This window comes from Heterocephalus glaber, unplaced genomic scaffold, assembly GCF_053883595.1.
Source record: "Heterocephalus glaber isolate CG9 unplaced genomic scaffold, H.glaber_assembly_v1.0 deba00001733, whole genome shotgun sequence".
Classification (NCBI taxonomy): Eukaryota; Metazoa; Chordata; class Mammalia; order Rodentia; family Bathyergidae; genus Heterocephalus; species Heterocephalus glaber.
Window position 1 is genome coordinate 19,930,246 of NW_028258444.1, and position 17,525 is coordinate 19,947,770.

General features: G+C 40.0%; 1 protein-coding gene and 1 pseudogene across 2 annotated transcripts in view; both read right to left on the reverse strand.

Annotated features, from left to right (window-relative positions):
- Positions 1–8,085: 8,085 nt before the first annotated feature.
- Positions 8,086–13,774, reverse strand: LOC147821526 (heterogeneous nuclear ribonucleoproteins C1/C2-like; annotated as a pseudogene). The gene has a single exon (XR_015446959.1). The product of XR_015446959.1 is annotated as a heterogeneous nuclear ribonucleoproteins C1/C2-like (transcript).
- Positions 8,086–17,525, reverse strand: part of Slc11a2 (solute carrier family 11 member 2) — a 46,392-nt gene continuing 36,952 nt past the window's right edge. The window contains exon 18 of the transcript XR_002388891.2: positions 8,086–13,794. The gene's annotated coding sequence lies outside the window, so the exon portion shown is untranslated. The remainder of the gene's footprint in view (positions 13,795–17,525) is intronic.

A 17,525-nucleotide genomic window follows, 5' to 3' on the forward strand; every position in this document is an offset into this window, starting at 1 on the left:
AGGAATTGATTGCCCCATTTCTCTCTCAGTGAGTCTGTCTTCTGTGTACAGAAAAGCTATCAATTTTTGTGTGTTGACCTTGTATCCAGCTACTTTAATGATTTTAGTTATTAAGTCTAGAAGACTTTTGGTGGATTTCTTGGGGTCTTCTATAGAGTATCATGTCACCTGCAAATAATGACAATTTGACTTCTTTCGTTCCTATTTTTATTCCTTTTATTTCTCTTGTCTAATTGCCGTGGCTAATGTTTCCAAAACGATATTGAACAGCGGTGGTGATAGTGGACATCCTTGTCTTGTTCTTCATTTTAGTGTGAAGGATTTCAGTTTTTGACCATTTCATATGATATTAGCTGTTAGTTTTTCATAGATAGCCTTTATCAAGTTGAGATAAAGTTCATGTATTCCAATTTTTTATAGGGTTTTACCCTAAATGCATGTTGGATTTTGTCAAATGCTTTTTCTGCATCTATTGAGATGATCATATGTTTTTTGTCCTTGGCTCTGTTGATACAGTGTATTACACTGATTGATTTGCATATGTTGAACCATTCCTGTATCCCTGGGATGAATACCACTTGGTTAGGGTGTATGATCTTCTTGATGACCTTCTGCATTCTATTTACCAATATCATATTAAGGATTTTTGTATCTATATTCATTAGTGAGATTGGCCTATAGTTCTCTTTTTTAAAAAAACTGTATATCCTTTTCTTGGTACATTTTAGGTATACAATATAATTACATTCATCATTGGAAATTTGCACCTTTACATACTCTCTTGATTCTTATTTTTCACCCTTCCCCTGCCCTCCCTTCAACCCCTCCATCCCTCCCTATTTACAAAGACTTTGTTTCCATTTTTCATTTTCTCATATTAATTCCATTCCCTTCTTTCCTTTCCCCCACCCTTCCTACTTCCTCTTTGCCCCTTCCTATTTTACATTATTAAACCTTTTAGTCCTTATTTACACTCAGTTTCTCACACTAGAGAAACTATTCAGTATTTACATGTGTCCTATTTATTTCACTTAAGAGTATTGTCTCAATGCGCATCCACTTAGCTATAAATGTCTCTAATTTCTCATTTTTCATGGCTGAGTAGTACTCCATTTTATTAAAAAACCACATCTTCTTTATCCAGTTTCCAGTTGATGGGCATTTAGATTGCTTCCAAGTTTTAGCTATTACAAACTGTGCTGCTATGAACATGGGTGCACATATATCACTGTGGTATGAGTCTTTTAATTCTTTGGGGAAGATATGCAGCAGGGGAATAGCAGGGTCAAATGGGACTTCCAGTCCTAGTTCTTTGAGGTATCTCCATACTCATTTCCACAGTGCTTGCACCAGTCTACACTCCCACCAGCAGTGGAGCAGTGTTTCTCTTTCCCCACAGCCCCGCCAGCATTTGTTATTGGTTCATTTCATGATTACAGTCATTCTTTCTGGGATGAGGTGGAATCTCAGTGTTGCTTTCATTTGCATCTCTCGAAGGAACAGTGATGTTAAACATTTTTTCATATGTTTATTTGCCATTTCTACTTCTTTATGTGAGATATGTCTGTTTATTTAAAATGCCCATTTTTGGATTGGGTCTTTAAATTTGGGAGGTCTGATTTTTTTAAGTTCTTTATAGATTCGAGACAATAGACTTTTGTCTGAAGGACTGCTGGTGAAAATTTTTTCTCACATTGTGGGTTGTCTCTTCACACTGCTGGTGGTTTCTCTTGCTGTGGAGAAGCTTTTTAGTAAGAAGAGATCCCATTTGTTGATCGTTTGTGCTAGTTCATGGGAAACTGAGGTTTTGTTAATAAAATCTTTTCCTACGTCAATGTCTCCAAGAGTTCTACCTAACCTCTGTTCCAGCTGGTTCAGCGTTCCTGTTTTAACATTTAGATCTTTAATCCATTTTGATTTTAGTTTAGTGCATGGTGAGAGATATAGGTCTAGTTTTAGTCTTTGGCAAGTTGAAACCCAATTTTTCTAGCGCCATTTATTAAAGAGGCTATCTTTCCTCCAGTGAGGGTGTTTGGCTCCTTTGTCAAAGATGAGATGGCAGAGTGTGTCTGACGATGTTTCTGCATCTTCTAATCTGTTCCACTGGTCCTCAAGTCTGTTTCTTTGCCAGTACCATACTGTTTTTATCACAGTAGCTTTGTAGTAGAGTTTCAAGTTGGGGGTTGTAATACCCCCTGTCATGTCTCTGTTACCTAGAATTGCTTTTGCCATTCTGGGGCTCTTCTTGTTCCAAATGAATTTTTGGATCGTTTTCTCAAGATCCATGAAGTATGCTGGTGGGATTTCAATTGGGATTGCATTGAATCTATATAGCAGTTTTGGAGGTATGGCCATTTTCACTATGTCAATCCTTCCTACCCAGGAGCAAGGGACGTCTTTCCATTTTTTGATATCATCTTCAATCTCTCTTTTCAAAGTGCTATAGTTTTCAGAGAAGAGGTATTTGATTTCTTTGTTAGGTTGATTGCTAGGTATTTCAGTTTTTTGGATGCTATTGTGAAAGGAATTGTTTGCCCTATGTCACTCTCAGTGAGTCTGCTGTTTGTGTAGAGGAAAGCTATTGCTTTTTTTGTGTTGACCTTGTATCCAGCTACTTCAGTGAATTTAGTTATTAAGTCTGGAAGACTTTCGGAGTTGTTCTTGGGGGTCTTCTATATAGAGTATCATGTCATCTGCAAATAATGACAATTTGACTTCTTCATTTCCTATCTTTATTCCTTTTATTTCTTTCTCTTGTCTAATTGCTGTCGCTAATGTTTCCAAAACTATATTGAACAAGAGTGGTGATAGTGGACATCCTTTTCTTGTTCCTGATTTTAGTGTGAAGGATTTCAGCTTTTGACCATTTAATATGATATTGGCTGTTGGTTTTCGTAGATGGCTTTTATCAGATTGAGTTAGAGACCATCTATTCCAATTTTTTGTAGAGTTTTTATCCTAAATGCATGTTGGATTTTGTCAAATGCTTTTTCTGCATCTATTGAGATGATCATATGGTTTTTGTCCTTGGCTCTGTTGATATAGTGTATTACATTGATTGATTTGCATATGCTGAACCATCCCTGCATCCCTAGGATGAATCCCACTTGGTCAGGGTGTATGATCTTCTTGATGATCTTCTGCATTCTATTTGCCATTATCTTATTAAGGATTTTTGCATCTATGTTCATTAGTGAGATTGGCCTATAGTTCTCTTTTTCAGGTGGGTTTTTCTCTGCTTTGGGGATCAAGGTGATGCTTGCTTCCAGGAGTGATTTTGGGAGTATCGCTTTCCTTTCAATTTCATTGAAGAGTTTAAACAGTAGTGGCAGCAGTTCCTCTGTAAATATCTTGTACAATTCAGCAGTGAAGCCATCAGGACCCAGACTGTTCTTAGTTGATAAGTTTTTAATTACATTTTCAATTTCATTGATTGATATTGGATTGTTTAGAATTTTTAGGTCATCTTTGTTCAACTTTGGTAATTCACACATATCTAGGCATCTGTCCATTTCTTCTGTGTTTTTCATCTTATTGGTGTATAGGTTCTCAAAGCAGGCAGTGATGATCCTCCGGACTTCTGCTGGGTCCGTTGTAATTTCACCCTTTTCATTCCTAATTGCATGGACTTGGGCCTTTTCTTTCCTTTTTTTTGATATGGTTGGCTAAGGGTTTGTCAATTTTGTTTATTCTTTCAAGGAACCAACTCTTGGCCTCATTGATTTTTTGTATTGTTTTCTTAGTCTCCATTGCATTGATATCTGCCATGATCTTTATAATTTCCTCCCTTGTATGGGCTTTGGGTTTGTCCTGCTCTTCTTTTCCTAGAAGTTTGAGATTCAGCATCAGGTTGTGTAATTGACCTCACTCTATTTTCCTAACGTAAGTATCCACTGCTATGAATTTCCCTCAAAAGACTGCTTTGTGTCCCACAGATTCTGATATGTTGTACTGACATCGTCATTTAATAGTAGGAACTATCTGATTTCTTCCTTAATTTCCTCTGTGACCCATTGGTTATTCAGTAGTTGTGCAGTTTCCATGTGTGTATGAAATTCGTGAGGTTTCTTTTGCTACTGATCTCCAATTTCATCACACTATGGTCTGATAATATACAGGAGATAACTTCAATTCCTTTGCACTTACTTAAATATGTTCTATGAGTGTGTATGTGGTCTATTTTAGAGAATGACCCATGTGCAGCTGAAAAGAATGTGTATTCTGATTTTGTGGGGTGGAACATTCTGTAAACATCTGTTAAATTCATTTTTTCAAGAGTTTGAGTTCTAGCATTTTGTTTATTTTTTGTCTAGCTTATCTATCTGTGACAGTGGGGTATTGAGGTCCCCCACTACTATTGTATTAGTGCAGATATGATTTTTCATGTCCATTAATATTTGTTTTATATAGTTGGGCATGCTAGTGTTTGGTGCATATATATTGTCATCACTTCCTCTTGGATTGTTCCCTTTACAAGGGTGTAGTATCCTTCTTTGTCTCTCTTAATCAGTGTTGGTTTGAAATCCATTTGATCTGCAAAGAGGATAGCAACTCCTGCTTTTGGGGGGGTTCCTGTTGCATGGAGTATTGTTTTCCACCCTTTAACTTTCAGTCTATGAGTTTCTTTTTGAGTTAAATGTGTTTCTTGTATGCAGCATATTGTTGGTTCTTGGTTCTTGGTTCCTGACATATTCTGCCAGTTTATTTCTTTTGATTGGTGAATTAAGACCATTAACATTGATGGTCATAATTGGTATGTATTGACTTATCCTTGTCATGACTTTTTCTTTTTGTTGGATTCTCTTCCTTTGTGTTTAATTTCTTGTCATGCCTGATGGATTCATCCTGCAGGTCTTCCCGGGATTGTGATCCTCATTGTCTTTTCCTAGGATATTGTTTAAAATTTTTTGGTTTGGTATTTGTGAAGTTCCTTGGTGGTCTTTGTTATGAAAGTACCTTATTTCTCCATCAATTTTGAAAGATAGTTTTGCAGGGTACATCAATCTGGGTTGGAGGTTGTTTTCTTTTAGGGCTTAAAATACTTCACTCTAGGCTCTTCTTGCCTTGAGGGTTTGTGTTGAGAAGTCTGCTGTGATTCTGATGGGCTTCCCTTTGTATGTGATTTCTTTTCTCTAACTGGTTGTAGAATTTTGTTCTTCTGTTGGGTTTCTGGAATCTCAAGTTTGATATGCCTATGTGTAGATTTTTTTTTTTTTTGATCACAACTAGTTGGAGTCCTATATGCCTCACTTATCTCTATGTCAAGTTCTTTTCCCCTATTTGGGAAGTTTTCTGCCATTCCTCCTGTGAACAGTTTTGTTTTTTTTTTATGTCATCTGCACTCTCTCCTGTTTCTTCCTTGACTCCAGTCACTCTGACGTTATTCTTCTTTACATTGTGTAGCAGCTGCTGGATTGATTTCTCATGGTCCCTTACTGTTTTTAAGAAATTTTTCTCTTCCTGGTCACTAATTGCAATCCTATCTTCTATATCTAAAATTGTATCCTCGCATTGGCTCATTCTGCTGTGTGAACTTTCAATGGAGTTTTTAATCTTCTGGAAATCTGTTTGCATCTGTTTTATGGTTTCCATTTATTTCCTATGTTGGGATTCCATCATGTTCCTCAGCTTCTCTATTTTGTTTTTTATCTTTGTCTTCTCTAAATTTATTAATCATGGCTTGTACTATGGACACAATCTCTGCTGTTATCTGAGAAATTATTTCTGATTTCATTTTTTCCAAGTCCCCTTTTGTTGCCAGTTCAGGGAGTCCAGGTGGTTGAGTATCAGATTGTTCCATCTTGTTGTCCTTTGGGGTTCCCTTAGGTGATATGGAATTCCAGTTTTGGGACTTATTTACGTGTCTTCTCATTTCAACAGATGAAGCCTTCTGTGTGTTTGTTGAGGTGACTTTTTGATTACCTAGTGGTCTTGAATTCTCAGTAAGCCATGAAGCAGCCTGTACTCTGCTGCCCATCAGTACCCCAATTCCTGGGTTCAGAGTGGTGGCCTTCTAGATCCCTGAGCTGACCTGTTGTCTGAGGTGGGCTTCTGGCTGGGGCCTGAGGACACTTGGGATGGCATCTAGGTGTCCCTCTGGCTGGGGACACTATGTAGCTATTGTCTGGGAGGGCCTTTTGTTGGCGGCTGTGCACCCCAGTTTCTGTTGTCTGCACAGGCTTTGGCTAGGGTCTACTCACACTTAACAATGGTATTGGGGCAAGCCTCTGGGTATTGTTTGTATGCCTGTACAGCTCTTCTCCAGGTGGGTCCCTGGCTGTGGCTCATGGTATGGTGAGCCTCTGGCTGAAGCCTGTGTGCCTCTGCAGCCCCTTTCTGGGTGGGCCTTTGGCTTGGGCAGATGTACCCAAGCCTCTGGGGTCAGGGTGGAGCCCTGACTGGGATCCACCCACAGCTGTGCCGGTCTGGACAACACAGCTGCTCCCCAGGATGTGTCCACACTTAGGAATGGAATGGCGGGCCTCCAGCAGGATCCTGCGTGCCTGTGCAGCTCCTCTCTGGGCAGGCTCCTGGTCTGGGCAGAGGGGGGGGGGTGCCAGAGCCTCTGGTGATGGGGCAGATCCCCAGCTGGGATCTGCCTGCAGCTGCATAGGTCTGGGCCACACAGCTGCTCCCAGGGGTCTGCACGCACTCACCAATGGAATGGCCTAGAAATGTCAGCTTTATCCATAGAATTGTGGTCCTCAATCACTTCTATTTTCCCATAATGCTTAAAATAATCTTTGGCCATGGTTTTCAGTGTCTTTAATCTCATCAACACATTTTTCTCACAGTTCAGTGGGTACTTTGTCTCTGAGAATCTTCTCTTCCAATAACTCTTTTTCAATTCTTCCATTCACCTGTGGCCTTGCACCAACTGCTGCATCCACCTCCATAGCAGCGTAAGTGGCAAACCCAAAACCCCAGAGCACTTGGTGTTTAATTTCTCATTCCCACATAGTCCATGAGTGTTTCTCTTTCCTCAAAATGGGTTCAGTCTCATCAGTAGTTTTTTGTTGTTGTTTTGTTTTTGTTTTTTGAGACAGTGTCTTGCTTTGTAGTTCAGGTTGGTCCTACATAATGAATTCATTCATTATGTAGCCCAGGCTGGCCTCAAACTCACAGCAATCCTCCTGCCTCAACTTCTGGAGTGCTTGGATTATACCACGGCCAGCCCTCATCAGTTGTTTTAAAGCTCAGCTGTCTGATGAAGAACTTCTACAGCTGTTCAGTCTCCTTAGGAGACTCTGACAGTGATATGACAGGAATGAGAAGAGAGACTTTAATGATGATACCTTGGTAGTATCCACAGGCAGAGAAAGCCTCTTGTGGTTTTTAAAATCATTTCCAAGCCTCCAAATTCAATGATCGGAGTGACATATAGAATAAGCTAATGGCCTGCACACTGGAGCTAATTATAGCCACAACCAAGGAGTCAGAGAAGTTGAAGGAGAAACAGCCTCAGTGGCTGCACTAATGACTGCTGCCTCATGCCAACCAGGTGGGTCAACAGAGAAATAAAAATGTGCTGCCTTACAAGAATAAAAATTTGGTTACTGCTTCACTTCTGCTTTCTAAATTGCATGGGAAATGTCTCTTGTGTACTAACAATGGAACAAAGATAAAGGAATTCCGGAAAATGTAGCTACAGATTAGCTCAGTTGACACAACAGACACCCACCACTGTCCAGCCCTTGTCCACTTGGTGTCCTCTTAATCACACTTAGCTTCCATATAAAAATACCAAAACCACTGATCCCCTATGCAACCAAAAACAAGTGAATACTCTCCCAAAAGAGGATGCAAAGTCCCTTTTTCTTTTTGGTACCAGGAATAGAAGTCAGGACCTTGAACTTGCAAGCCAGGCACGGTGCCACTGAGCTAAATCCCCAGCCGGCAAAGTCCCCTTTTCTATCTCTGGGTGAGGATGATTCCTTTTTGAGCTGAAGCACCTTGCACTTTGATATCCTGTGACTTAAATCTGAGATGTAAAGTTAACTACTGTTAACCACCATATCTTAGATGACTGGAAAATGGAAATAGAAAAAATTGGTCAAAGCATACACAAATGGATACACAGCAAAATAAGGAAGAAATATTCATAACAATTATAGTCTTTATTTGTAGAACTAGTCATGTAGTCTTATAACTATGTTTTTGTACTATGTAATTTGTATTCCCTTTGTCTTCCATAAGCACCTTGATTATTCATGGTTATTTGACCAGTGGAGTGACCCATACTTTCATTTCTAAAGAGTTGGGTCATTAGCCATCTTCCCTATATTGGGTGTGATTTTCCTTTGTCTTTCAGTTACAGGCCATGCGAGTACTGAGAAGTACCCCAGAAGACATCATGCATTCCAACTTGCCCTTTATATTCAGATCAGATTGATGTAATAAGGTAATGTCCTATGGAATGAAGAGATTATCAATGTCCATTCAGCCAGATTATGACATGGGGCAGGAAAAGTTACAGAACCCTCATATTAGACAGTGAAAGTATACTGTAGGGCCTGTCAGGTGAAAGCAAATTGCTTCTGATGATCTTACAGAGAAAAAAAGTATAGAGAAAAGCTATCAACCAGATTAACAGCTGCATATCAAACAGCAAATGTTGTGTTGATTTACTCTAGCAAGGTAGTAACAGCTGTAATTACAGAGATCACCTGATTAAATTACAAGACTATAGGGCTGGGGATTTAGCTCAGTGGTTCCACCATCTGCCTCCCAATTGCAATGTTCCAAGTTTGATCCCTGGTACAAAAAAAAAAAAAAAATTTACAAGAATCCAGTTCCACTCTCCAAATAAGCAAGCTTCATAGAGATGTGTTTAGGAAGCACCACCTTGGCATCTCTGAAGTTCTTGATGATGGACTCATCACTACAGTGACAGAGTAATGCTTTAGTTTACTATTTTGATAGAGGCAATTAGAATGGTATCCACTTGGCTTTCAATAGAGCCTTTCCCTTACAATAACAGCCCTTACTTTACAGGTCAGATAGTAATTTTGAGAATTCTGATAGTTGTGAGAATTCTGATAGTTGGTCCAACTCTGTGTTCTTAAACTAGGGAGTAACAGGTTCAGGGAAACACCAGGCTGTGTGAAAAGGACCTATTGCAAAACAACACTGACTACCTGACCTCAGTGAATCCTTACTTTGACCATAAACCACAGTAGTTAGTGTCAGGTTAGACCCACTATTCAATAATCCCCAATAAATGTGATTATTCCCCTTCTTCAGTGCACACATATCCTGTAAATGGCCACAGGTTATTTGGGAGATGCTTGCAACTCTCTGGTATATGTATATATACATATATGCATACACACTATGTATATAAATATTGAATGAAAGCTATGTAACAGGGTCTTTCTTTTAGGGGATATAGCTTCCCTACCACCAAAGGACTTTGGGTCTGTGAAATTATTCTTATCTAGGAATAGTCAAGGGGTCATGGCTTTCTGTTGTGATGATTCAAGTCAGACTTTGCTTCATCAAATCTAGAGCTTTTCTGTTTACATGGTGCCCATCACTTTCTTTTTTGGGGGTACCGGAGATTGAACTCAGGACCTTGTGCTTGCGAGGCAGGCGGCAGCACCACTGAGCTAAATCCCTGGCCCCCATCACTTTCAATTCTTGGAACACCAAAAATCAAATACCCTTGGGCCAAGCATGGTGGTACACACCTGTAGTCCCAGTACTCAGGAGGCTGAGGGAGGAACTTGCCACAAGTTCAAGGCCTACCTGAACTACATAGTGCGACCATGACTCAAAAAAAAAAAAAATCAAATACCCAATAAATGGCAAGGTTCCTATGGTTTGGATTATTCTGATTATTGCTTAGGTGCTGTTGATCATTATAGTAATCAAGCTTTCCCTTTTTTTGTCAATTAAATGCTGCCATTTGACCGTCATAACACCAGGATCTCGTTACTGTATTCCGTTGAATTCAGAGAGCCCAGTAGTTCACACTGTCACTTTTGGCTCACAGAGAACAGTCATCTCAGGACTCATTAAGGATGCCAGGGCTACCTTCACAAATGGATTTCCCACAACCTTAGTGAAAGGAGTAAGAAACCCTCAGGGAGTGGACAAGCAGGAAAATCCACTCTGACAGTCTTCCTTGTCCTTTGGATACTACCTCAGCAACAGTTTCTCAACCTCAGCACTAATGGTACTTGGGGCTGTATTATTCTTTTCCTGGGATGGCTGTCCTATGCAATGCAGTATATTCAGGAGTGTCCCAGGTCTCTACATACTAGATGCCAGTCTCTCTGACCTCCCTCACCCAGGGTAACCAAAAATGTCTCTAGATATTACCCTTAGGTGTATGTCCCTCAGGAATAAGACTGCCCAGGATGAGAACTACAGGTCTATCAAAGACGTTCTAGTGTTTCATGTTCATTTAGTGGTGATTACCTTTTGGTCAGTTTCAATCATTCTTAGAAAAGGATGGTTCAACTAACAAAGGAGTCTCAGTAAAACACAGGGATTCGGGGACAGGACCCATTTCATTGATATCTCTCCATAGGTTCCTATCCCAATTTTCAGGGTCCTTTTCCCAAAGCAACATCCTAACCCTAACAGGAGACACTTTGTGAGGTTGTGAATTTGTGTTGTGATTAACCATTCACAGATGAGACCTGTGTGGGGCTTTCAAAACTATGAGCCTCATGATTATATGAGTTATGAGATTCTTCTGGGAAGTCCTAAATCTTTCAGGGTTCTCCCAAGACTTTGGGCTTGGAATTAAAAGCCTTGAGCCTATTACTTTTTTTCTCAACTTCTCCAGCATATTTAAAAATAAGCAAAGTGATTGTATCTCTTATTTCCACTAAATGCTCTATGACCCTAAATACTATTCACTGAAAACCTGGATTTTTAAAGGCATTTGAGTAAAGTATTGACAGTAATAATGCTTTGCTACTGCACGCCATGCCCGGATAGCATCCTCTTTTATCACTGAAAAATAATAAATGGTTATTAATGCCTTTAAATCTAATGAGATCAAAGGAACAATTTGAGATAATCCAAAGCCAATGCAGACAGCCTGTTTTCTGGAAGCATGTCTAAACCTTATTCTGGATCAGCTTAAGTTTGGAGAAGCAAAATTGGCAGTATTGATGTATAAAAAGGGATTACAGAGGCACGACCTTAAGTAATTTTGGGAGCTGGCTCAACAGTCCATGTGAAACTGCTGCCCACATTGCTAGTGCTGGGATCTCAAGTCTGCAAGGTAGCACTTGGAAAGGAAAAATAAACTGGAACCTGCAAGAATGAGTTTGGAGGGCCGGGGATTTAGCTCAGTGGTTTCGCCGCCTGCTGCACAAGCGCAAGGACCTGAGTTCAATCTCCAGTGCAAAAAAAAAAAAAAAAAAAAAAAAAAAGAATGAGTTTGGACCCAAAACACAGATGGGAACCTGAGTCAGTCTGAAAGACATGGAGAACCTGGCACCCTACATCATGCAGCTAAACCATACCTGACCCAGGAGTTCTTGTAACCAAAGAAACCCAGGAGAAGCTGAAGGAACTGAAGGTGCTGCGTGGCTGGCTGCTGCCTATCAACAGTGAATTGAGGTGGTATAGCAGCTATGACACATGGCTAAAACTTCTAATTTTTGAATGTTAGACAGTGTCTGCTGCTGTGCAACAGGAATAAGAAGATGGATCCAATTTCCTGCTTCTAAGTTTCATGCAAAATGTGCCGCAAGAGCCAAGTTAACCCAGAACTACTCAAGGAAGTAAATTCTAAGAAGCATAATTCCAGCTCTACTAAGTTGATACAAAAAAAATCTCTTAATAGATTTATAATGGTTGCAAGTTGAAGGGTAACAAGATGAAAACTTAACAATGGTTACCAGTGGAAAAGAGAGAACTATGGTTACCTATAATAGTTTTGGGTGCCCACTGTACAATTATTTGTTAATCTGGTCATTTAAGTTTTATGAGCTATTCCTCAGGCATATTATGCTTCACCATGAAAAAAAAAACATTGAAAGGAAAAGAAATGCCTAGAGATAATTTGCAAAGGAGACAAAAACAGAATTAGACTATGAACTGGATCTGAATTAAGGGAATCACAGTAGATATAGAGAAGAAGTGGATTCTGATGACTTGGCACCAAGTGGCTAGGAAAAGGAAGGAGGAAAAATCAAAAATGATTCCTAGGTGTCTGGTTTATGTGCCTTTCACAATATAGACAGCTAAGAACAAAGGGCAGGTTTGGTGGGAGGATGAGTGCTTATTAGGGAAAACAGTAATAACTAACATTTAATGAGTACTTATGATGTTCTAGGCACTCAACTGCTTTACATATCATTATCTCATAATATTTAATAGATACTTACTTATAAATATCCACCTGATATACTAGAATACTATTCAATACCTTTGGGACTTGTGGGCATCGGATTTTACAAGTTTAAGAGCGCAGTCTCTGAAAATACTGCTCTTACTTCAGATGCCAGCTCAGATATGATTCAAGAGTGTGAATGAAGTGGGAGAAGAGCTGAGATCCTGACTTCAGGGAACACCAAGATTAAGACTGAGAGTACTAGGTAGGTAACTCAATTTAGCAAACATTTATTCAATGTCCACCTGTGCTCATTATCCTGAGAAAGTAGGAACTAAGCAAGTGGTAATAAATATGTGTCTAAAAAGCCAAAGGACAGGGAAATGGGTCCTAAATTCCTCTAAATCTGAGAATGTTATTTATTCAAGAAAAAAAATCTTGGCTTGTATTTTGGGCATCGATTATAATTGCAATAGTGTTTCATTAGAAAATTCTGCAGATTTTTTTTTTTAATATTCAACAGGTTTTATTAGCATCTTGGGCTTCTGAAATTTTCTTCTACATATCCAGTTGATTTTCTAGTCAAGGGTTACCTGTACGTGCTCAAGAGTCATCCTCGCCATTGGCGCGGTCTCTGTCATCTCCTTCCTCACCTCTTTTTCATCATCCTTGATCAACTCCAGCTGGTCATCCCCCCATCTTCATTGTCGTCATCATCCAGTAGGTCCCTCCTCAGCAGTCATCTGCAGCACCCTCAGACTCCATCTTCACAGCAGTCTCATCTTTCTTCAGGGAGGTGCTGGTTTGCTCCTCTTCTGACTTACCATTCTTCACCTCTACTGCTTGCTTGCTCTGTTCCTTTTTAATTTTCTCCAGGCTTTCCGGTAAAGAATCCACTTTTTGTTTTATCTGGGTCAGCTCCTTCTTAATGGCCTGAAGGTCATCACCTTTCAACTTTCCAGACTTGGAAGATCCCCGCTGTCCACTCTTAGAATTGAAGCTGCATTTGCCCCTTCATGAGGTGTTTCCTGATACACGCTGGCATTTTGAGGGCACTCCAGCCTGAGCGATAGAAGGAAGAGGAGGAGGAGGAACACGTGCTGGCTAACTGTACATCCTGTCATAATAATCACGTTGAAAGACACAGTCCAAGTCAAAAGAGGAGCCGTACATCTCCGCTGCAGATCGTTTCACACCTGCTTTTCCTCTGTTCACTTTTGGCTCTGCAGCAAGATTAATACCTAAAACCTGGCCAGCAATCATTCTGCCATCCTCTCCTGCTACAGCAGCCCAGGCATTTCTCTCATTAACATACTGGACAAAGGCAAAGCCCTTATGAACGGAGGAACCCACAATTTTGCCATACTTCGAGAAGATTGCCTCCACATCAGATTTCTTTACAAGAGTGTTGAGATTTCCAATGAACACATGGGAGTTCATGGAGTGTGGATCTGTCTTGTTGGTAACATTGCTAGTCATTGTGTTTGATGATAAGGTTGCTGACAAAGACAAAAACCAGGAGACGGATGAGAGAAGAGATTCGATTCCGAATTTCCTGCTCCCAGGTTCTATGTGAAGTCGACTGCTGCCCGAGGTCAGCAACACGGCCGCAACTGTTCAGTCTTCATCTCTTCACAAAAAAAAATTAATTCTGCAGATTTCTGCCTTAATTTGTTATCACTTGGAGATAAGAGAACTTATCGAGCTTTATCCTCTGTGTACTTTATGAAGATAGTAACAAGCAGTCTCAGAAGGAAGAAACGTTAAGAATTTGGTTTATACAACTAGATAGCTGATACCCTGGCAACTGAAATGGAGTTGGAACAAGAAAGGGGTGTGAGTTATGATTTAAATTTGAGATAACCTCAACTTGCTTTTGGGAGTGAGCATTTGCTGATATCCAGAAATTCACATATGCATCTCCCTTCTTTTCAGCCTGTTTCCCTTGGATGCTTTCCTCTTTCAACATGGCCCTAGGACCTTGTGAAAGCCTCACATATTTGCCTAAATTCATAGCTAATTTATAGCTCACCAGGTTGTAAAACCCTAGAAGCAGAGATTAGATCCATTAATCTTTGTTTTCCTTGCAATACTGAGCACAAGAGGACATTTATTAAAGTGAGAAGCCTACTGTTCTTAATTCTAATACCTAGATGAACCTTCGCCATTCCTAGCATTTCACCAATATGGTAAATTCACACTTGGGGAGGGTACAGTAAAAGCATAAACTCAGATTGATACTGATCTTAACGAACTCCCAAAGGTTTTTATTTGTTTCTGGATCCACCTGTATGTACCAAGCCAAAACTTTGGAAGGGAAGGCTTATCTTTGCTCAGTTTTATATTTTGCATAAATTTCAGAAAACTACAAGTGAAAGAAATTCAGTGTTTGCTCCAATGGATTCTCTATTGATATATATCTTTGTTTCTACATGTTCTCTATTTTACATATTAAGATTACATTAGACCTCAGTTCTTCAATGTGTCCAAAAATGAAGCTACATGCTGGAATCAAGAAAGACAAGAGGCTTCTGAAAACTATTTGTTAAGGAGGATGAATTTTCAATATGTAGCAAATTCTACTTCAGAAGTATCAGACAGAATTATCATAGCCTTTGTTTATTAAGTCTCAAATGTTTTAAGAAGTTGATTTCCAAATCAATGGTTATGGTCAACTAAAAAATATCACTTCTTCACTTTTTTTCTGACTTAAAATATATTTTTAATTTTTTTCTTTTTTGTGGTACTGAAGATTGCACCAAAAGGCTCAAGAATGTTTGGTAAGCACTGTATAAATGAGTCACAACCTCTATCTCATGACATAAATATTCACTTTCTAGTTAGCAGCAGAAAATAATACATACTATGTGAAACCAATCTGAGAATTAGTAGTTAGATAGCAGTCACAGAAAACTTTTCTGTATCTATGTATGTGACACTGTTCATCACTTAATTCTTCCCACACAGGGCAAGGTAATTAAGGTTCCTTAAACTTTTTAGAATGGGTATCAATTACATCAGAAGAGAATGGTCATGTCATTTAAAGGTGGCTCATCGCTCAGCACTTTGTTCATGTAAAAAATTGACCGGGCTGGAGATTTAGCTCAGTGGCACTGCGCCTGCCTCTCAAGCGCAAGGTCCTAAGTTTGATCCCCAGTACCAAAACCAAAAGAACATATAAAAAATTGACTATTTAACTCCAGTATAAATGTTTAACATTTAAATGCTTGTGCATTCTTTTTTTTCTCCCAGTACCGGGGATCGAACTCAGGACCTTGCACTTGCCAGGCAGGCACAGTGCCACTGAGCTACATCCCCAGCCCAATTTTCATAGGAAGGATTTCTAGGAATACAAAGGCAAATTGCTAACAATTTCCCTCAGCAAAAAGGATTCAGTCCAGAAGTGGTAGTCTAACCTGGTATGACACCGCAGAAAACACAAAGAAACTGAATTATGCATTCAATGGTGAGTATACGTGTGGCCTCAAATGCCTCTGTAGCCGCCCTTGGGTTCTAAAAAGCAGACTATGTTGAAGTAAAAAACCGTCTTGACTTAGGCTCCAAACTTAAGCAAGAAGGAGAAAAAAGGTTTTACTTTTAAAATTAGCAGTAATGGTATCTGCACTGTAAGTTGATTTATGGTGGGTGTTTCCTATAATGAGGGATACACTAACAGGAAGATGGAGTCTAGTATTTAGGGAAGGGAAAGATGTAGGAGTATCTGAAAATATGCTTGCATTGTAAATCTCAACCACTGTGCTGTTAATTACATACACCTTTCTCCACTGGCACAGGTTATTATTTTAAAAGTTGTCATTCGTCCTCATCATGAGGCTCTTCTGTTGTTCCAATGAGTGTATTTACTTGGTCAATACTATCCTCTTTGGAAAACAGGGAAAGACAGAATCTAACTGCTTTATTCCACTTGACTATTCAGGCAGCTAAATCTAGCAAAGTCAAGAAAATTGAGGGGCTGGGGATTAGCTCAGTGGCACCAGCCTGCCTCATAAGCACAAGGTACTGAGTTTGATCCCTGGTACCAAAGGGAAAAAAAAAAAGAAAATTGAGAACAGCTAGCACAGAAGTAAATCATCCCGCCACATCTTGGAATGCACAGACAAGATATTTCTAACCAGGCTACTGGAAAGAATATTTCTCATACATCATGCTGATTTCTAATACAATCAACATTAAGAAGCATTAACAATGCTTTATTAGGAACTGGCTCTTATAAAACCCAGTAGGTTATGCAATTTTTTAATCTTACTGAGGGAACAATATATTCCTGCTTAAAAACAGCAATGCAATATATTAATTTATTAAAAGTAGCTATGCATACAAACCCACAAACTATGTTGCACCAGGCTATTAAATCACTGTGCTCTTTCAATTTGACTTGAGTAAGAACAGCCTACAAAATTAGTAAAGCTCTGAGTGTGTCTGCAAATGATTGACATGTAGGCTGCAAACTGAGGAGGAAAGACCCATCCTAGATGTGGGCGGCACCAACCAATAGACTTGTAGTCTGGAGGGAATTAAAAGGGAAAGAAGGGGTTCCACCGTTCCCAGCACAGAAGTAGGGGCATCCGGGCCACCATTCCACTGCTCCCAGCACAGAGGAAGGGGCTTCCAGGCCACCATACCACCGCTCCCAGCACAGAGGTAGGGTCTTCCGGGGTGCTGTACCACCACTCCCAGCACAGAGGAAGGGGCTTCCGGGCTGCCATTCCACCAGTCCCAGGGCAGAGGAAGGGACTTCTGGGCTGCTGTTCCACCACTCCTAGCACAGAGGAAGGGGCTTCTGGGCCGCTGTTAAACCGCTCCCAGTGCAGAGGTGGTGAGCTGCATGGGCACCAACATCCACCGCCCCCCGTGTCGAAATGAGAAGATATGTAAACAAGTCTCAAAACTAGACTTCCAGATCACCTACAGCAACCCCAAAGGGAAATGTGATGAAATACTTTGATACTCAACCACCTGGACTCCCTGAACTGGCAACAAAAGAGGATCTGAAAAAAATGAAATCAGAAATAATTCCCCAGGTAACAGCAGAAATTGTGCTAATAGTGCAAGACATGATTAATAAATCTAGACAGGAGCTGAGGAGCATGATGGAATCCCAACATTGGAAACAAATGGAATCCATAAAACAGATACAGATTTCCAGGAGATTAAAAACTCCATTGAAAGTCTATGCAGCAGAATGAGCCAATGTGAGGACAGAATTTCA